Here is a 20,849-nt window from a genome sequence, read left to right as displayed (position 1 = left end):
GAGATGGGAATGGGAGAAAGTTGGGAAAGAGAGTGAGGGAGGAGGCAGGGGAGAGAAAAAGGGGAAGGATAGAGAGGGGGAGAAGGGGAGAATCTGAAATGAAAGGGAAAAGAGAGAGGAGGGAGGGGAGCAGAGAGGGAGGAGGGAGAGAGTGTGAGGCGAGGGAGTGGGATGAATGAGAGACGTGGAAAGAGAGATAGCATGAAAGGGAGAGAGGGATAAAAAGATGTCGAATTGGTCATGATGGGGAAGAAAGAGAGAGAGAGTGTAGCCTGTAGTTTCAGGGTTGGTCTTGGGGTTATTAAACATTTTGTTAATTGACGGTGAATTTAAATATTGAGCTAATTTTGAGTAGGCCCCAGTGAGATTTGAACCCATGACCCCTGGTTATTAGACCAGTGCTCGCACCTCTGAGGTATGGAGCCACCTGCCCTGGGCTGTGGATCATTCCCCAGTTAGTGCTGTGTGTTTGAAGAATGAGGAGGGGTCAGTGAAACGCTCAGATTGTGTCTCATCCCCCAGACTCCTGCCTCCGTCTCTTCAATATTCACCTCTCAACATCGATATATCGGGTCTTTCACGTAGTAAAACATCCCAAGGCAACTCAGTCACACTCTGTCCCAATCTCTCTGTCTCTCTGTCACTCTCAATCTCACTCTCTTTCTTTCTGTCTCTCACCTTCTCACTGTCCCTCGAGGGGGGAAGGTAGAGCGGGGGATGGGGAGAGAGGGAGAAGGGGAGAGAGAGGGGGGAATGGGAGAGAGAGGGGGGCAATGGGAGAGGTGGGGAGGGGGAGAGTCTGATGGGAAAGGGGAGAGCGAGAGTGAGGGAAGGAGAGAAAGGGATGAGGGAGGGGAGTGGAGACAGGGGAGGCGAGGGAGAAGGAGAGGGAGGCGAGAGAGAGGAGGGGAGAAAATGAAAAGGAAGAGGGGAAGGAATGATTGAGAGGGGAAGGGGAGAGAGAGGGAGGAAGAAAGAGGGGCAGGGAAGAGAGAGGGGTGGAAAGGGAAAAGAGAGGTTAAGGTGAGAGGGGCAAGGAGTGAGAGAGAGAGGGGAAGGGGAGAGGGGGAAGGAGAGAGGGTGAGGGGAGAGTCATTGAGAGCAGCCGTGCAGGTGCAGCAAGCAGTTAGGAAGGCAAATGGTACGTTGGCCTTCATTGAGTACAGGAGCAAGGATGTCTTACTCCAGTTATACAGGGCCCTGGTGAGACCACACCTGGAGTATTGTGTACAGTTTTGGTCTCCTTACCGAAAAAGATGTACAACAGGACATGATGGGGAAGGCGGAAAGATGAGAGCCTTTTGTTTCAGGGTCGGTCTCAGAATTGTTTAATATCATAATACTTACAAAGCACTCGTTAATTGACAGTGAATTGAAATACTGAGCTAATTTTGAATAGGCCCCAGTGAGATTTGAACCCACAACCCTGGGGTTACTAGACAAGTGCTCTAACCCCTGAGCTATGGAGCCACCTGCCCTGGGGAAGTGGAAGGAGTAAGAAAGAGAGGAAGGAGTGAGAGAGAATAGGGAAGGGGAGAGAGATGCGAAGGCAAGAGAGAGGAGGCAGGGGAGAGAATCTGAAAAGAGGGCAGGTGGGATAGAGGCAGAGAGTGATTTGGAAGGGGAGAGAGAGTCAGGTGTGAGGGGAGCCTGTTGTTCCAGGGTCAGTCTCAGAGCTGTTTAATATTTATAATTAAAGCTCTTGTTAATTGACAGTGAATTTAAATACGGAGCTAATTTTGAGTAGGCCCCAGTGAGATTTGAACTCACGACCCCTGGTTTATTAGACCAGTGCTCTAACCCCTGAACTATGGAGCCACCTATTCTGGGAAAATTGGGGAAGGAGCAGGAAAGAGAGGGCAAGGGAAAAGAGAGAGTGGAAGGAGTGAGAGAGACGGGAAGGAGAGAGAGGCGGGGGAAGGGCGTACAGGGAGGAAGAGAGAGGGTGTTGGGGAGAGAGAGTGGGAGAGGGGACGGGAGAGGGAAAGGGAGAGTGAAAAGGCAGAGGGGGTGAGAGAGTGGGTAGCGGAGAGAGGGGATGGGATAGAGAGAGGGATGATAGAGAAGGAAGGAGAGAGAGGGGAAGGAATGGGGAGAGAATGAAAATAGAGAGTGAAGGGGAGAGAGGGGGAAGGAGTGACAGAGAGTGGGAAGGAGTGACAGAGAGTGGGAAGGGGAGAGAGAGACTGGGAGGGGAAAGAGGGGTAAGGGACGGGGAGACAGAGAGTGGAAGGGGAGAGAGAGGGGGAGAGGGACAGAGGGAGGAAGGGGAGAGAGATAAAGAACGGGAGAGAGGAGGAAGGGGGAAGAGAGAGAGGGGATGGTCAGAGAGAAAGCTTGGAAGGGGGGGAGAGAGAGGGGAAGGTGTGTGAGAGAGGGGAGGGGATAGAGCTTAAGGGGAGAGAAAGGGGAAGGAGTGAGAGAGATGGGGAAGGGGAGACAGGAAGGGAGCGAGAGTGGGGATGGTGAGGGAGGGCAGGAAACAGAGGGGATGGGAGAGAGAAAGAGCAGAGGGGTTGAGAGAGTGGGGGAGTGGATAGAGAGAGGGAAGAGAAGGAAATTAGAGCGGGAAGGGGAGAGAGGGGAAGAGGGAGAGATCGAGAGTGGAAGGGGAGAGAGAGGGGGAAGGGGAGATAGAGAGTGGAAGGGGAGAGAAGGGGGGAAGGAGAGAGAGAGGGGGAAGGGGAGAGAGAGTGAGAGAGGGGAAGGATATACTTGCCATAGAGGAATGCAGGGAAGGTTCACCAGACTGATTCCTGGGATGGCAGGACTGTGGTATGAGGAGAGATTGGGTCGACTGGGCCTGTATTCACTGGAGTTTAGAAGAATGAGAGGGGATCTGATTGAAACGTATAAAATTCTGACGGGGTTGGACAGACTGGATTTAAATACTAAACTAATTTTGAGTAGGCCCCAGTGAGAGGAGGGAAGGGGAAAGAGGGGGAGAGTCAGGGGTGAGAGAGGGTGGAATGGAGGGAGAGAGGGGGGAAGGGAAAAGAGATCACGGAAGGAGTTAGCGAGAGGGGCAGGAGAGCAAGGGAGGGGGCAGGGGAGAGAGAAAGGGAGGGGAGAGAGAGGGAGATCGGGAAAGAGAGGTAGGGGAAGGTGAGAGAGTGGGGAAGGGAGGGAGAGAGGGTGGGGAAGGGAGTTGGGGAAGGTGAAAGAGAGTTAAGAGGAGTGATGCAGAAGGAGTGAGAGAGAGTGGGGGAAGGGGAGAGACGGGAATGGGAGAAAGTTGGGAAAGAGAGTGAGGGATGAGGCAGGGGAGAGAGAAAGGGGAAGGTTAGAGAGAGGGAGAAGGGGAGAATCTGAAATGAAAGGGAAAAGTGAGAGAAGGGAGGGGAGCAGAGATGGAGGAGGGAGAGAGTGTGAGGGATGAATGAGGGACTTGGAAAGAGAGATTGCGGGAAAGGGAGAGAGGGATAAAAAGTTGTAGAACTGGTCGTGATGGGAAAGAAAGAGAGAGAGAAGCCTGTCGTTCCAGGGTTGGTCTCAGAGCGATTTAATATTTATAATTAAACACCTTGTTAATTGACAGTGAATTTAAATATTAAGCTGATTTTGAGCAAGCCCCAGTTAGATTTGAACCCACGACCCCTGGTTTACTAGACCAGTGCTCTAACCCCTGAGCTATGGAACCACCTGCCTTGGGCTGTGGGTCATTCCCCAGTTAGTGCTGTGTGTTTGAAGAATGAGGAGGGGTCAGTGAAACGCTCAGATTGTGTCTCATCCCCCAGACTCCTGCCTCCTTCTCTTCAATATTCACCTCTCAACATCGATATATCGGGTCTTTCACGTCGTAAAACATCCCAAGGCAACTCAGTCACACTCTGTCCCAATCTCTCAGTCTCTCTGTCTCTCTCAATCTCACTCTCTTTCTTTCTGTCTCTCACCTTCTCACTCTGTCCCTCGAGGGGGGAAGGTAGAGCGGGGGAAGGGGAGAGAGCGGGGGAATGGGAGAGAGAGGGGGCAATGGGAGAGGTGGGGAGGGGGAGAGTCTGATGGGAAAGGGGAGAGCGAGGGAAGGAGGGAAAGGGATGAGGGAGGGGAGTGGAGACAGGGGAGGCGAGGGAGAAGGAGAGGCAGGCGAGAGAGAGGAGGGGAGAAAATGAAAAGGAAGAGGGGAAGGAATGAGTGAGAGGGGAAGGGGAGACAGAGGGAGGAAGAAAGAGGGGCAGGGAAGAGAGAGGGGTGGAAAGCTTGGAACGGGGGGAGAGAGAGGGGAAGGTGTGTGAGAGAGGGAAGGGGATAGAGCTTAAGGGGAGAGAAAGGGGAAGGTGTGTGAGAGAGGGGAGGGGATAGAGCTTAAGGGGAGAGAAAGGAGAAGGAGTGAGAGAGATGGGGAAGGGGAGATAAAGAGGAAGAGAGAGGGGAAATGGAGAGAGAGTGGGAATGGGGAAGGAGGGCAGGAAAGAGAGGGGATGGGAGAGAGAAAGGGCAGAGGGGTTGAGAGAGTGGGGGAGTGGATAGAGAGAGGGAAGAAAATGAAATTAGAGCGGGAAGGGGAGAGAGGGGAAGAGGGGGAGATCGAGAGTGGAAGGGGAGAGAGAGTGTGAGGGAAGAGAGAGGGGGAAGGAGTGAAAGAGAGGGGAGGGAAGTGTAGACAGGGAGGAAGAGAGAGGGGAAAGGAAGAGAGAGAGGGGAAGGGAAAGAGAGGGAGGGGAAGGGGAGAGAGACTGTGGAAGATGAGAGAGAGTGTGAGGGAAGAGAGAGGGGGAAGGAGTGAGAGAGAGGGGGAGAGGAGAGAGAGGGAGAAGAAACATAGAAATATAGAAAATAGGTGCAGGAGTAGGCCATTCGGCCCTTTGAGCCTGCACCTCCATTCGATAAGATCATGGTTGATCATTCCCTCAGTACCCCTTTCCTGCTTTCTCTCCATATCCTTTGATCCCTTTAGCCGTAAGGGCCATATCTAACTCCCTCTTGAATATATCCAATGAACTGGCCTCAACAACTCTCTGCGGCAGGGAACTCCACAGGTTAACAACTCTCTGAGTGAAGAAGTTTCTCCTTATCTCAGTCCTAAATGGCCGACCCCTTATCCTAAAACTGTGTCCCCTAATTCTGGTCTTCCCCAACATCGTGAACCATCTACCCGCATCGAACCTGTCCCGTCCCATCAGAATCTTGTATGTTTCTTTGAGATCCACTCTCATCCTTCTAAACTCAAATAAATAAAGGCCCAGTTTCTCCTCATATGTCAGTGCAGTCATCCCGGGAATCAGTCTTGGAGCTGTTTAATATTTATAATTAAAGCTCCTGTTAATTGATAATGAACTTAAATACTGAGCTAATTTTGATTGGCCCCAGTGAGATTTGAACCCACGACCCTCTGGTTTACTAGACCAGTGCTCTAACCCCTGAGCTATGGAACCACCTGCCCTGGGCTGTGGGTCATTCCCCAGTTAGTGCTGTGTGTTTGAAGAATGAGGAGGGGTCAGTGAAACGCTCAGATTGTGTCTCATCCCCCAGACTCCTGCCTCCGTCTCTTCAATATTCACCTCTCAACATCGATATATCGGGTCTTTCACGTCGTAAAACATCCCAAGGCAACTCAGTCACACTCTGTCCCAATCTCTCTGTCTCTCTTTCTTTCTGTCTCTCACCTTCACACTCTGTCTCTCAAGGGGGGAAGGTAGAGCGGGGGAAGGGGAGAGAGGGAGAAGGGAGAGAGGGGGGGAATGGGAGAGAGAGGGGGGAATGGGAGAGGTGGGGAGGGGGAGAGTCTGATGGGGAAGGGGAGAGCGAGAGCGAGGGAAGGAGGGAAAGGGAGGAGGGAGGGGAGTGGAGACAGGGGAGGGCAGGAAGAAGGGGAGGGAGGCCAGAGAGAGGAGGGGAGAAAATGAAAAGGAAGAGGGGAAGGAATGAGTGAGAGGGGAAGGGGAGAGTTAGGGAAGAAGGGGAGAGAGTGAGGGAGAAGGCGAGTGAGAGACGGGGAAGAGGAGAGAGAGGGAGGGTAAAGAGTTGGAAATAGAGGGGAAAGAGAAGGAGAGAGGGGTCGGTATGAGAGAGAGAGGGGAAGGGGAGAGAGAGGGAGGAAGAAAAAGGGGCAGGGGAGAGAGAGGGGGGAAGGTGAAAGAGAGGTTAAGGGGAGAGAGGGGGAAGGAGAGAGAGAGGGGAAGGGGTGAGAGGGGGAAAGAGAGAGGGTGAGGGGAGAGAGTTCGAAGGGAGAGTCATTGAAAGCAGCTATGCAGGTGTAGCAAACAGTTAGGAAGGCAAATGGTACGTTGGCATTCATTGCAAGAGGGTTTGAGTACAGGAGCAAGGATGTCTTACTCCAGTAATACAGGGCCTTGGTGAGACCACACCTGGAGTATTGTGTGCAGTTCTGGTCTCCTTACCTAAGGAAGGATACACTTGCCATAGAGGGAGTGCAGCGAAGGTTCACTAGACTGATTCCTGGGATGGCAGGACTGTGGTATGAGGAGAGATTGGGTCGACTGGGCCTGTATTCACTGGAGTTTAGAAGAATGAGAGGGGATCTGATTGAAAGGTATAAAATTCTGACGGGGTTGGACAGACTGGATGTGGGGAGGATGTTTCCCCGGGGGCTGGGAAGTCTAGAACAAGGGGTCACACAGTCTCAGGATACGGGGTAGGAAATTTAGGAGCGAGATGAGGAGAAATGTTTTCACTCAGAGGGTGGTGAACCTGTGGAATTCTCTACCACAGGAGGCTGTGGAGACCAAGTCACTGAATATATTTAAGAGGGAGACAGATAGATTTCTAGACACAAAAGGCATCAAGGGGTATGGGAAGAAAGCGGGAATATGGTGTTGGGATAGAGGGCCAGCCATGATCATATTGAATGGTGGTGCAGGCTCGAAGGGCCGAATGGCCTGCTCCTGCTCCCATTTTCTATGTTTCTATGTTTCTGTGAATGAGTGAGAGATGGGGAAAGCGAGATAGCTAAAAAGATGTCTAACAGGTCACGATGGGTAAGGAAGAAAGACGAGAAGTGAGCCTTTTGTTCCGGGATCAGTCTCAGAACTGTTTAATATTGTAATACTTATAAAACCCTTGTTAATTGACGGCAAATTTAAATACTCAACTAATTTTGAGTGAACCCCAGTGAGATTTGAAGTCAGGACGGCTGGTTTACTAGACCAGTGCTATAACCCCTGAGCTATGGAGCCACCTGCTCTAAAAAAAGACAGGGGAAGGAGCTGGAAAGAGAGGGGAAGGGAAAAGAGAGAGTGGAAGGAGTGAGAGAGAGGGGGAAGGGGAGAGAGTGGGGAAGGAGTGAGAGAGTGGAGGGAAAAGAGAGGGAAGGGAAGCGGAGAGGGAGTGTGGAAGGAGTGAGAGAATAGGGAAGGGGAGAGAGATGCGTCGGCAAGAGAAGGAGAAGGCAGGGGAGAGAGAAAGGGAGAAGGGGAGAATCTAAAAAGAAAGGAGGGAGGGGAAGGAGACAGAGGCACAAAGACATTTGGAAGGGTGTGAGGGGAGCCTGTTGTTCCAGGTTTGGTCTCAGAGCTGTTTAATATTTATAATTAAAGCCCTTGTTAATTGACGGTGAATTTAAATACTGAGCTAATTTGAGTAGACCCCAAAGAGACTTAAACTCACTACCCCTGGTTTACCATGCCAGTGCTCTAACCCCTGAGCTATGGAGTCAGCTGCTCTGGGACAGGTAGGGGAAGGAGCAGGAAAGAGAGGGGAAGGGAAAAGAGAAAGTGGAAGGAGTGAGAGAGAGGGGAGAATGGGAGAGAGAGGAATGGGGAAGGGGAGAGAAAGCCGGAGCGGAGAGAGAGAGAGAGAGAGGGAAAGGGGAATGAGAGGTTAAGGGGAGAGAGAGGGAAGGTTTGAGAGAGCGAGGAAGAGAATGGAAGGGGAGATAGAGTCAGGGGAATGGGAGAGAGAGGGATAAGGGGAAAATCAGAAAGGAAAGGGAAAAGAGAGAGATAGAGGAGGGAGGGGAGAGACGGGAGGAAAGAGAGGGGAGCGGAGAGGGAGAGTGGGAAGGGGAGAGAGGGGGAAGGAAGTGGTTGGGGAGAGATTGAGGGGAGGCGTTGGGAGGGGAAAAGGGGGAGAGGGGAATGAGTGAGAGACAGGGAAAGCGGGATAGTGGGAAAAAGATGTAGAATGGGTCGTGATGGGCGAGAGAGTCAAGCCTGTTGTTCCAGGGTCGGTCTCAGAGCTGTTTAACATTTATAATTAAAGCCCTTGTTAATTTAAATACTGAGCTAAGTTTGAGTCGGCCCCAGTGAGATTTGAACTCACGACCCGTGGTTTACAAGACCAGTGCTCTAACCCCTGAGCGATGGAGCCACCTGCACTAAAAAAGATAGGGGAAGGAGCAGGAAAGAGAGGGGAAGGGAAAAGAGAGAGTGGAAGGAGTGAGAGAGAGGGGCAAGGGGAGACAGGGAGGAAGAGAGAGGGGAAGTGGAGAGATGGAGGGGAGGGAGGGAGGGGAGGATAGAGAGGGGGCGGGAAAGGGAAAGGGAGAGTGAAAAGGCAGAGGGAGTGTGAAAGTGGGCAGCGGAAAGAGGGGGACAGGAAAGAGAGGGGAAGGAGTGATAGAGAGGGGGAAGTGGAAAGAATGGGGAAGGAGTGAGAGAGAGAGGGGAAGGAGCGAGAGAGAGGGGAAGGCGAGAGAGGGAGGAGGCAGGGGAGAGAGAAAGTAAGGGGAGAGAGGAGAGAAGGGGAGAATCGGAAAAGAAAGGGTAAAGAGAGAGAGAGAGAGAAAGGAGGAAGAGGGGGAGGGGAGGGAAGAGGGAGAGGGAAAGGGAGAGTGAAAAGGCAGAGGGGGAAGGGGAGAGAGTGGGGAGAGAGAGAGGGAGAGGGAGAGGGGGAGGGGAGACAGAGAGGGAGATGTGGAGGGGATGGAGGGCCAGGGGAATGAGTGAGGCACAGAGAAAGTGAGATAGCGGGAAGGGGAGAGAGTGAGGGGAAGGAGTGAGAAAGGGGGGAAGGAGAGACAGGGAGGAAGAGAGAAGGGAAGTGGAGAGAGAGAAGGGGGAGGGGAAAGTGATCTAGGATAAGGGGAATGAGATAGTGGAAGTGAGGGAGAGAGACGGGGAAGGGGAGACAGCGAGGAAGAAAGACGGGCAGGGGAGAGAGAGAGGGAAAGGAAAAAAGGGATTTAGGAGAGAGAGAGGGAAGGAGTGAGAGAGCGAGGGGGGAGAATGGAAGGGGAGATAGAGAGAGGGGAAGGAGAGAGAGAGAGGGAGAAGCGGAGAATCTGAAAAGAAAGAGATAACCGGGACGGGGTGGAGGAGTGAAGAGGCAGAGGCTGAAGAGAGAATAATGAATTCGAGATGGGAATTTAAACACTAAATTAATTTTGAGTAGGCCCCAATGAGATTTGAACCACCTGCTCTGGGAAAGATAGGGGAAGGAGCAGGAAAGAGAGGGGAAGGGAAAAGAGAGAGGGGAAGGAATGGGGAGAGAGTGAAAGGAGAAAGGGAAGGGGAGAGAGGGGAAAGAGGTGAGAGAGAGAGAGGGGAAGGAGTTAGAGAGAGGGGAGGGAAGTGGAGACAGGGAGGAAGAGAGCGGGGAAGGGGAGAGAGGTGGCGGGGAGGGGAAAGAGAGGGAGGGGAAGGGGAGAGAGAGTGTGGAAGGGGGAGAGAGAGGGTGAGGGGAGAGAGAGGGGGAAGGAGTGAGAGAGAAGAGGGGGAAGGAGTGAGAGAGAAGTGGACGGGAGATAGAGGGGGAAGGAGTGAGAGAGAGGGGGAGGGGAGATAGAGGGGGAAGGAGTGAGAGAGAAGGGGAGGGGAGAGAGAGGGGGAAGAAACATTGAAACATAGAAATATAGAAAATAGGTGCAGGAGTGGGCCATTCGGCCCTTCGAGCCTGCACCACCATTCAATAAGATCATGGCTGAACATTCCCTCAGTACCCCTTTCCTGCTTTCTCTCCATACCCCTTGATCCCTTTAGCCGTAAGGGCCACATCTAACTCCTTCTTAAATATATACAATGAACTGGCATCAACAACTCTCTGCGGTAGAGAATTCCACATTTTAACAACTCTCTGAGTGAAGAAGTTTCTCCTCATCTCAGTCCTAAATGGTTTACCCCTTATCCTTAGACTGTGACCCCTGGTTCTGGACTTCCCCAACATCGGGAACATTCTACCGCATCTAACCTGTCCCGTCGCATCAGAATCTTATACGTTTCTATGAGATCTCCTCTCATCCTTCTAAACTCCCGTGTATAAAGACCCAGTTGCTCCAGTCTCGCCTCATATGTCAGTCCCGCCATCCCGGGAATCAGTCTGGTGAACCTTCGCTGCACTCCCTCAATAGCAAGAATGTCCTTCCTCAGATTAGGAGACCAAAACTGAACACAATATTCCAGGTGGGACCTCACCAAGGCCCTGTACAACTGCAGTAAGACCTCCCTGCTCCTATACTCAAATCCCCTCGCTATGAAGGCCAACATACCATTTGCCTTCTTCACTGCCTGCTGTACCTGCATGACAACTTTCAATGACTGATGTACCATGACACCCAGGTCTCGTTGCACCTCCCCTTTTCCTAATCTGTCACCATTCAGATAATATTCTGTCTTCATGTTTTTGCCCCCAAAGTGGATAACCTCACATTTATCCACATTATACTGCATCTGCCATGCATTTGCCCACTCACCTAACCTGTCCAAGTCACCCTGCAGCCTCTTAGCATCCTCCTCACAGCTCATACTGCCACCCAGTTTCGTGTCATCTGCAAACTTGGAGATATTACACTCAATTCTTTCATCTCAATCGTTAATGTATATTGTAAATAGCTGGGGTCCCAGCACTGAGCCCTGCGGCACTCCACTAGTCACTGCCTGCCATTCTGAAAAGGACCTGTTTATCTCGACTCTCTGCTTCCTGTCTGCCAACCAGTTCTCTATCCACGTCAGTACATTACCCCCAATACCATGTGCTTTAATTTTGCACACCAATCTCTTGTGTGGGACCTTATCAAAAGCCTTTTGAAAGTCCAAATACACCACATCCACTGGTTCTCCCTTGTTCACTCTGCTCGTTACATCCTCAAAAAATTCGAAAAGATTTGTCAAGCATGATTTCCCTTTCATAAATCCATGCTGACTTGGACCGATCCTGTCACTGCTTTCCAAATGTGCTGCTATTTCATCCTTAATAATTGATTCCAACATTTTCCCCACTACTGATGAAGGAGTGAGAGAGAGGGGAAGGGAAGAGAGGGGGAAGGAGCGAGGCTGTGACAAGGGAAGGGGAAGGAGGGAGAGGGGAATGAGTGAGAGAAGGGGAAAGTGAGATAGTGGGAAAGGGAGAGAGGGGTAAAAAGATGTCGAATGGGTTGTGAGGGGGAAGGGTGGCAGAGATTTGGAAGGGGAGAGAGTGTAAGAGAGACGAGAAGAGGAGAGGGGGAAGGGTGTGAGTGGAGCCTGTTGTTCCAGTGTCGGTCTCGGAGCTGTTTAATATTTATAATTAAAGCCCTTGTTAATTGACAGTGAATTTAAATACTGAGCTAATTTGAGTAGACCCCAAAGAGACTTAAACTCACGACCCCTGGTTTACCATGCCAGTGCTCTAACCCCTGAGCTATGGAGTCACCCGCTCTGGGACAGGTCGGGGAAGGAGCAGGAAAGAGAGGGGAAGGGAAAAGAGAGAGTGGAAGGAGTGAGAGAGAGGGGAGAATGGGAGAGAGAGGAATGGGGAAGGGGAGAGAGAGCGGAGGGGAGAGAGAGAGGAAGAGAGGGAGGTGGGGAAAGAGAGGGAGGGGATGGACAGAGTGAGAGAGTGTGGAAGCGGGGGGGAGAGAGGGGAAGGATTGGGAGAGAGGGGGAGGGGAGAGAGCAGAAGGGGAGAGAAAGGGGAAGGAGTGGGAGAGAGAGGGAAGGGAAGACAGGGAGGAAGAGAGAGGGGAAGGGGAGAGAGAGTGGGGGTGGGGAGGGAGGGAGGGGAGGAAAGAGAGAGGACGGGAGAGGGAAAAGGCAGAGGGGGTGAGAGAGTGGGTAGCGGAGAGAGGGGGAGGGGATAGAGGGAGGGAAGATAGAGGAGGAAGGAGAGAGGGGGGAAGGAGAGGAGAGAGAATGAAATAAGAGAGGGAAGGGGAGACAGTGAGTGGAAGGGAAGAGAGAGGGGAAGGTGTGAGAGAGTGAGAGAGTGAGAAGGGGAGAATCTGAAAAGGAAGAGGCAGCTGGGAATGGAGAGTCAGAGGCGGAAGAGAGAATAACAAATTAGAGATGGGAATTTAAATACTAAATTAATTATGCAAAGGTCCCAGCAAGATTTGAACCCACGACCCCTGGTTTACTAGACCAGTGCTCTAACCCCTGAGCTATTGAGCCACCTGCCCTGGGTTGTGGATCATTCCCCAGTTAGTGCTGTGTGTTTGAAGAATGAGGAGGGGTCAGTGAAACGCTCAGATTGTGTCTCATCCCCCAGACTCCTGCCTCCGTCTCTTCAATATTCGCCTCTCAACATCGATATATCGGGTCTTTCACGTAGTAAAACATCCCAAGGCAACTCAGTCACACTCTGCCTCAATCTCTCTCTGCCTCTCTGTCTCTCTCAATCTCACTCTCTTTCTTTCTGTCTCTCACCTTTTCACTCTGTCCCTCGAGGGGCGAAGATAGAGCGGGGGAAGGGGAGAGAGGGAGAAGGGGAGAGAGAGGGGGGGAATGGGAGAGAGAGGGGGCAATGGGAGAGGTGGGGAGGGGGAGAGTCTGATGGGACAGGGAAGAGTGAGAGTGAGGGAAGGAGGGAAAGGGATGAGGGAGGGGAGTGGAGACAGGGGAGGCGAGGGAGAAGGAGAGGGAGGCGAGAGAGAGGAGGGGAGAAAATGAAAAGGAAGAGGGAAAGGAGTGAGCGAGAGGGGAAGGGAAGAGAGAGAGAGGAATACGGAGAGAGAGAGGGAGAAGGGGAGCGAGAGAGGGGGAAGAGGAGAGAGAGAGGGTAAGCAATTTGAAATCGAGGGGACGGAGAAGGAGAGAGGGGAAGGGGAAAGAGAGAGAGGAAGAAAGAGGGGCAGGGGAGAGAGAAGGGGGAAAGGGGAAAGAGAGGTTATGGGGAGAGGGGTAAGGAGTGAGAGAGAGAGGGGAAGGGGAGAGAAGGGAAGGGGAGAGAACGGGAAAGGGAGAGAGTTGGAGGGGAGAGTCATTGAAAGCAGCCATGCCGGTGCAGCAAGCGGTTAGGAAGGCAAATGGTACGTTGGCCTTCATTGCAAGAGGGTTTGAGTACAGGAGCAAGGATGTCTTACTCCAGTTATACAGGGCCCTGGTGAGACCACACCTGGAGTATTGTGTACAGTTCTGGTCTCCTTACCTAAGGAAGGATATACTTGCCATAGAGAGAGTGCAGCGAAGGTTCACCAGACTGATTCCTGGGATGGCAGGACTGTGGTATGAGGAGAGATTGGGTCGACTGGGCCTGTATTCACTGGAGTTTCGAAGAATGAGAGGGGATCTGATTGAAAGGTATAAAATTCTGACGGGGTTGGACAGACTGGATGTGGGGAGGATGTTTCCCCGGGGGCTGGGAAGTCTAGAACAAGGGATCACACAGTCTCAGGATACGGGGTAGGAAATTTAGGAGCGAGATGAGGAGAAATGTTTTCACTCAGAGGGAGGTGAACCTGTGGAATTCTCTACCACAGAAGGCTGTGGAGGCCAAGTCACTGAATATATTTAAGAGGGAGACAGATAGATTTCTAGACACAAAAGGCATCAAGGGGTATGGGGAGGTAAGCAGGAATATGGTGTTGGGATAGAGGATCAGCCATGATCATATTGAATGGTGGTGCAGGCTCGAAGGGCCGAATGGCCTGCTTCTGCTCCTATTTTACATGTTTCTGTGTTTCTCTGAATGAGTGAGACACAGGGGAAGTGAGATAGCAGGAAAAGATGTCATGATGGGGAAGGCAGAGTGAAAGAATCGAAGAGTGAGGGAACACTGTTGTTCCAAGGTCAGTCTCAAAGCTGTTTAATATTTATATTTGACACCCTTAATAATTTAAATACGGAGCTAATTTTGTGAAGGATCCAGGAAGATTTGAACTCACGACTCCTGATTTACTGGAGCAGTGCTCTAACCCCTGAGCTATGGAGCCACCTGCACTGGGAAAGATGGGAAGGAGCAGGGAAGAGAGGGGTAGGGAAAAGAGAGCGTGGAAGGAGTGAGAGAGAGGGGGAAGTGGAGAGAGAGGGAGGGGAAGGGGAGAGAGAGGGAGGGGAAGGGGAGAGAGAGGGGGAAGGAATGAGACAGAGGGGAAGGGGAGACAGCAGGAGGGGAGAGAAAGAGTGGGGAAGGGGAGAGACGGTCAGGAGAGAGAGGGAGGGGCAGGCAGGGGAGAGAGAAAGGAAGGGGAGAGATGGAGGGGAGGGAGGGAGGGAGGGAGGGGAGGATAGAGAGGGGGCGGGAAAGGGAAAGGGAGAGTGAAAAGGCAGAGGGAGTGTGAAAGTGGGCAGCGGAAAGAGGGGGACAGGAAAGAGAGGGGAAGGAGTGATAGAGAGGGGGAAGTGGAAAGAATGGGGAAGGAGTGAGAGAGAGAGGAGAAGGAGCGAGAGAGAGGGGAAGGCGAGAGAGGGAGGAGGCAGGGGAGAGAGAAAGTAAGGGGAGAGAGAGAGAAGGGGAGAATCGGAAAAGAAAGGGTAAAGAGAGAGAGAGAAAGGAGGAAGAGGGGGAGGGGACGGAAGAGGGAGAGGGAAAGGGAGAGTGACAAGGCAGAGGGGGAAGGGGAGAGAGTGGGGAGAGAGAGAGGGGGAGGGGGAGGGGAGACAGAGAGGGAGATGTGGAGGGGATGGAGGGCCAGGGGAATGAGTGAGGCACAGAGAAAGTGAGATAGCGGGAAGGGGAGAGAGTGAGGGGAAGGAGTGAGAAAGGGGGGAAGGAGAGACAGGGAGGAAGAGAGAAGGGAAGTGGAGAGAGAGAAGGGGGAGGGGAAAGTGATCTAGGATAAGGGGAATGAGATAGTGGAAGTGAGGGAGAGAGACGGGGAAGGGGAGACAGGGAGGGGACGGAGTGAGAGAGAGGGGGAAGGGGAGAGAGGGAAGGGACGGAGTGAGAGAGAGGGGGAAGGGGAGACAGGGAGGAGGAGAGAGGGGAAGGGGAGAGAGAGAAGGGGAAGGGGAAAGAGCAATTGGAAGGATTGAGAGAAAGGGGAAGGGGAGAGTGTGGGGAAGGAGTGAGAGAGAGGGGGAAGGAGTGACAGGGAGGAAAAGAGAGGGGAAGGGGAGAGACGGAGGGGAGTGAGGGAGGGGAGGAAAGAGAGGGGACAGGAGAGGGAAAGGGAGAGTGAAAAGGCAGAGGGGATGTGAAAGTGGGCAGCGGAGAGAGGGGGACAGGAAAGAGAGGGGAAGGAGTGATAGAGAGGGGGAACGGGAAAGAGTGGGGAAGGAGTGAGAGAGAGGGGAAGGAGAGCGAGAGGGGAAGGAAAGAGAAGGAGGAGGCGGGGAGAGAGAAAGGAAGGGGAGAGAGAGGGAGAAGGGGAGAATCCGAAAAGAAAGGGTAAAAAGAGAGAGAGAGAGGAGGAAGAGAGGGGAGGGAGGAGAGAGGGAGAGGGAAAGGGAGAGTGAAAAGGCAGAGGGGGAAAGGGAGAGAGGGGGAGAGAGAGAGAGGGGGAGGGGAGACAGAGAGGGGGATGTGGAGGGTATGGAGGGCGAGGGGAATAAGTGAGGCACGGGGAAAGTGAGATAGCGGGAAGGGGAGAGAGTGAGGGGAAGGAGTGAGAAAGGGGGGAAGGAGAGAAGGGATTGAGTGAGAAAGGTGGGGAATGAGAGCGTAAAGTTCTTTCCCAATGGCACAAAACCCACACGAGGCAAATTCTGTGGACTAGGTCACTCCATGACCTGTACCTTTATTCACAGGACCAAGAGGTGATGACCCTGCGTGGGACCTCCCTTTATGTACCTGGACGACCAGGTAAGGAGTGTCTCCCACAAGTTCGCCCCCTGTGGTCAAGATGTGCATTGCTTAAGTCTATTCAGTATTGCAGTGGTGTTACATGGAGGTTACACATATGACAGAGAGACAGGGAGGAAGAGAGAGGGGAACTGGAGAGAGAGAAGGGGGAGGGGAAAGAGATCTAGGATACGAGGAATGAGAAAGTGGAAGTGAGGGAGAGAGCGGGAAAAGAGTCAGAAAGAGAGGGGAAGGGGAAAGAGAGAGGGGAAGGAGTGAGGGAGCGAGGGGGAAAGGGAGACAGGGAGGAAGAGAGAGGCGGAAGCTTGGGGAAGGAGCGAGAGAGAGGGGAAGGCGAGAGAGGGAGGAGGCAGGGGAGAGAGAAAGTAAGGGGAGAGAGAGAGAAGGGGAGAATCGGAAAAGAAAGGGTAAAGAGAGAGAGAGAAAGGAGGAAGAGGGGGAGGGAAGGGAAGAGGGACAGTGAAAAGGCAGAGGGGGAAGGGGAGAGAGTGGGGAGAGAGAGAGGGGGAGGGGGAGGGGAGACAGAGAGGGAGATGTGGAGGGGATGGAGGGCCAGGGGAATGAGTGAGGCACAGAGAAAGTGAGATAGCGGGAAGGGGAGAGAGTGAGGGGAAGGAGTGAGAAAGTGGGGAAGGAGAGACATGGAGGAAGAGAGAGGGGAACTGGAGAGAGAGAAGGGGGAGGGGAAAGAGATCGAGGATAAGGAGAATGAGATAGTGGAAGTGAGGGAGAGAGAGGGGAAAAAGGCACAAAGAGAGGGGAAGGGGAGAGAGAGAAAGGGAAAGGGGAATGAGAGGTTAAGGGGAGAGAGAGGGAAGGTTTGAGAGAGCGAGGAAGAGAATGGAAGGGGAGATAGAGAGAGGGGAATGGGAGAGAGAGGGAGAAGGGGAAAATCTGAAAGGAAAGGGAAAAGAGAGAGATAGAGGAGGGAGGGGAGAGACGGGAGGAAAGAGAGGGGAGCGGAGAGGGAGAGTGGGAAGGGGAGAGAGGGGGAAGGAAGTGATTGGGGAGAGATTGAGGCGTTGGGAGGGGAAAAGGTGGAGAGGGGAATGAGTGAGAGACAGGGAAAGCGGGATAGTGGGAAAAAGATGTAGAATGGTTCTTAATAGGCGAGAGAGTCGAGCCTGTTGTTCCAGGGTCGGTCTCGGAGCTGTTTAACATTTATAATTAAAGCCCTTGTTAATTGACAGTGAATTTAAATACTGAATTAATTTTGAGTAGGCCCCAGTGAGATTTGAACTCACGACCCCTGGTTTACAAGACCAGTGCTCTAACCCCTGAGCTATGGAGCCACCTGCGCTAAGAAAAACAGGGGAAGGAGCAGGAAAGAGAGGGGAAGGGAAAAGAGAGAGTGGAAGGAGTGAGAGAGAGGGGCAAGGGGAGACAGGGAGGAAGAGAGAGGGGAAGTGGAGAGATGGAGGGGAGGGAGGGAGGGAGGGAGGGGAGGATAGAGAGGGGGCGGGAAAGGGAAAGGGAGAGTGAAAAGGCAGAGCGAGTGTGAAAGTGGGCAGCGGAAAGAGGGGGACAGGAAAGAGAGGGGAAGGAGTGATAGAGAGGGGGAAGTGGAAAGAATGGGGAAGGAGTGAGAGAGAGAGGGGAAGGAGCGAGAGAGAGGGGAAGGCGAGAGAGGGAGGAGGCAGGGGAGAGAGTAAGTAAGGGGAGAGAGAGAGAAGGGGAGAATCGGAAAAGAAAGGGTAAAGAGAGAGAGAGAAAGGAGGAAGAGGGGGAGGGGAGGGAAGAGGGAGAGGGAAAGGGAGAGTGAAAAGGCAGAGGGGGAAGGGGAGAGAGTGGGGAGAGAGAGAGGGGGAGGGGGAGGGGAGAGAGAGAGGGGGAGGGGGAGGGGAGACAGAGAGGGAGATGTGGAGGGGATGGAGGGCCAGGGGAATGAGTGAGGCACAGAGAAAGTGAGATAGCGGGAAGGGGAGAGAGTGAGGGGAAGGAGTGAGAAAGGGGGGAAGGAGAGACAGGGAGGAAGAGAGAAGGGAAGTGGAGAGAGAGAAGGGGAGAGGAAGTGATCTAGGATAAGGGGAATGAGATAGAGGAAGTGAGGGAGAGAGACGGGGAAGGGGAGACAGGGAGGAAGAAAGACGGGCAGGGGAGAGAGAGAGGGAAAGGAGAAAGCGAGATTAAGGAGAGAGAGAGGGAAGGAGTGAGAGAGCGAGGGGGGAGAATGGAAGGGGAGATAGAGAGAGGAGAAGGAGAGAGAGAGAGGGAGAAGCGGAGAATCTGAAAAGAAAGAGATAACCGGGACGGGGTGGAGGAGTGAAGAGGCAGAGGCTGAAGAGAGAATAATGAATTAGAGATGGGAATTTAAATACTAAATTAATTTTGGGTAGGCCCCAATGAGATTTGAACCACCTGCTCTGGGAAAGATAGGGGAAGGAGCAGGAAAGAGAGGGGAAGGGAAAAGAGAGAGGGGAAGGAATGGGGAGAGAGTGAAAGGAGAAAGGGAAGGGGAGAGAGGGGAAAGAGGTGAGAGAGAGGGGAAGGAGTTAGAGAGAGGGGAGGGAAGTGGAGACAGGGAGGAAGAGAGAGGGGAAGGGGAGAGAGGTGGGGGGAGGGGAAAGAGAGGGAGGGGAAGGGGAGAGAGAGTATGGAAGGGGAGAGAGAGGGTGAGGGGAGAGAGAGGGGGAAGGAGTGAGAGAGAAGTGGAGGGGAGATAGAGGTGGAAGGAGTGAGAGAGAGGGGGAGGGGAGATAGAGGGGGAAGGAGTGAGAGAGAAGTGGAGGGGAGATAGAGGGGGAAGGAGTGAGAGAGAGGGGGAGGGGAGATAGAGGGGGAAGGAGTGAGAGAGAGGGGGAAGAAACATAGAAACATAGAAATATAGAAATATGTGCAGGAGTAGGCCATTCGGCCCTTCGAGCCTGCACCACCATTCAATAAGATCTTGGCTGATCATTCCCTCAGTTCCCCTTTCCTGCTTTCTCTCCATACCCCTTGATCGCTTTAGCAGTAAGGGCCACATCTAACTCCTTCTTAAATATATCCAATGAACTGGAATCAACAACTCTCTGCTGTAGAGAATTCCACAGGTTAACAACTCTCTGAGTGAAGAAGTTTCTCCTCATCTCAGTCCTAAATGGTTTACCCCTTATCCTTCAACTGTGACACCTGGTTCTGGACTTCCCCAACATCGGGAACATTCTAACCGCATCTAACCTGTCCCGTCCCGTCAGAATCTTATACGTTTCTATGAGATCCCCTCTCATCCTTCTAAACTCCCGTGAATACAGGCCCAGTTGATCCAGTCTCTCCTCATATGTCAGTCCAGCCATCCCGGGAATCAGTCTGGTGAACCTTCGCTGCACTCCCTCAATAGCAAGAATGTCCTTCCTCAGATTAGGAGACCAAAACTGAACACAATATTCCAGGTGTGACCTCACCAAGGCCCTGTGCAACTGCAGTAAGACCTCCCTGCTCCTATACTCAAATCCCCTCGCGATGAAGGCCAACATATCATTTGCCTTCTTCACCGCCTGCTGTACCTGCATGCCAACTTTCAATGACTGATGTACCATGACACCCAGGTCTCGTTGCACCTCCCCTTTTCCTAATCTGTCACCATTCAGATAATATTCTGTCTTCGTGTTTTTGCCCCCAAAGTGGATAACCTCACATTTATCCACATTATACTGCATCTGCCATGCATTTGCCCACTCACCTAACCTGTCCAAGTCACCCTGCAGCCTCTTAGCGTCCCCCTCACAGCTCACACCACCATCCAGTTTAGTGTCATCTGCAAACGTGGAGATATTACACTCAATTCCTTCATCCAAATCATTGATGTATATTGTAAAGAGCTGGGGTCCCAGCACTGAACCCTGCGGCACTCCACTAGGGAGGGGGCAGGGGAGAGAGAAAGGGAGTGGAGAGAGAGGGAGAACGGGAAAGAGAGGTAGGGGAAGGCTAGAGAGTGGGGAAGGGAGGGAGAGAGGGTGGGGAAGGGAGTTGGGGAAGGTGCAAGAGAGGTTAAGAGGAGTGATGTGGAAGGAGTGAGGAAGAGTGGGGGAAGGGGAGAGACGGGAATGGGAGAAAGTTGGGAAAGAGAGTGAGGGAGGAGGCAGGGGAGAGAGAAAGGGGAAGGATAGAGAGGGGGAGAAGGGGAGAATCTGAAATGAAAGGGAAAAGAGAGAGGAGGGAGGGGAGCAGAGAGGTAGGAGGGAGAGAGGGTGAGGCGAGGGAGGAGGATGAATGAGAGACGTGGAAAGAGAGATAGCATGAAAGGGAGAGAGGGACAAAAAGATGTCGAATTGGTCATGATGGGGAAGAAAGAGAGAGAGAGTGCAGCCTGTAGTTTCAGGGTTGGTCTTGGGGTTATTAACATTTAGTTAATTGACAGTGAATTTAAATATTGAGCTAATTTTGAGTAGGCCCCAGTGAGATTTGAACCCACGACCCCTGGTTACTAGACCAGTGCTATGGAACCACCTGCCCTGGGCTGTGGGTCATTCCCCAGTTAGTGCTGTGTGTTTGAAGAATGAGGAGGGGTCAGTGAAACGCTCAGATTGTGTCTCATCCCCCAGACTCCTGCCTCCGTCTCTTCAATATTCGCCTCTCAACATCGATATATCGGGTCTTTCACGTAGTAAAACATCCCAAGGCAACTCAGTCACACTCTGCCTCAATCTCTCTGGATCTCTGTCTCTCTCAATCTCACTCTCTTTCTTTCTGTCTCTCACCTTCTCACTCTGTCCCTCGAGGGGGGAAGGTATAGCGGGGGATGGGGAGAGAGGGAGAAGGGGAGAGAGAGTGGGGGAATGGGAGAGAGAGGGGGGCAATGGGAGAGGTGGGGAGGGGGAGAGTCTGATGGGAAAGGGGAGAGCGAGAGCGATGGAAGGAGAGAAAGGGATGAGGGAGGGGAGTGGAGACAGGGGAGGCGAGGGAGAAGGAGAGGGAGGCGAGAGAGAGGAGGGGAGAAAATGAAAAGGAAGAGGGGAAGGAATGAGTGAGAGGGGAAGGGGAGAGAGAGGGAGGAAGAAAGAGGGTCAGGGGAGAGAGAGGGGTGGAAAGGGAAA

At 52.6% G+C, this 20,849-nt stretch overlaps 5 non-coding genes across 5 annotated transcripts; all 5 read right to left on the bottom strand.

The window, feature by feature from the left end:
- Window positions 1–1,745: 1,745 nt before the first annotated feature.
- On the bottom strand, window positions 1,746–1,818 carry trnai-aau (transfer RNA isoleucine (anticodon AAU)). The gene has a single exon. It is a non-coding gene; the product is annotated as a tRNA-Ile (tRNA).
- Window positions 1,819–3,567: 1,749 nt separating this feature from the next.
- On the bottom strand, window positions 3,568–3,640 carry trnat-agu (transfer RNA threonine (anticodon AGU)). Its single transcript has one exon. It is a non-coding gene; the product is annotated as a tRNA-Thr (tRNA).
- Window positions 3,641–5,301: 1,661 nt separating this feature from the next.
- On the bottom strand, window positions 5,302–5,375 carry trnat-agu (transfer RNA threonine (anticodon AGU)). Its single transcript has one exon. It is a non-coding gene; the product is annotated as a tRNA-Thr (tRNA).
- A 2,820-nt stretch (window positions 5,376–8,195) lies between these two features.
- trnat-ugu (transfer RNA threonine (anticodon UGU)) lies at window positions 8,196–8,268 on the bottom strand. Its single transcript has one exon. It is a non-coding gene; the product is annotated as a tRNA-Thr (tRNA).
- An 8,785-nt stretch (window positions 8,269–17,053) lies between these two features.
- trnat-ugu (transfer RNA threonine (anticodon UGU)) lies at window positions 17,054–17,126 on the bottom strand. The gene has a single exon. It is a non-coding gene; the product is annotated as a tRNA-Thr (tRNA).
- Between the last annotated feature and the right edge of the window lie 3,723 nt (window positions 17,127–20,849).

This window comes from Pristiophorus japonicus, unplaced genomic scaffold (assembly GCF_044704955.1).
Source record: "Pristiophorus japonicus isolate sPriJap1 unplaced genomic scaffold, sPriJap1.hap1 HAP1_SCAFFOLD_859, whole genome shotgun sequence".
Lineage (NCBI taxonomy): Eukaryota > Metazoa > Chordata > Chondrichthyes > Pristiophoridae > Pristiophorus > Pristiophorus japonicus.
The sequence above is the reverse complement of the archived record's forward strand: the minus strand, read 5'-3'. Positions and strand labels throughout refer to the sequence as shown.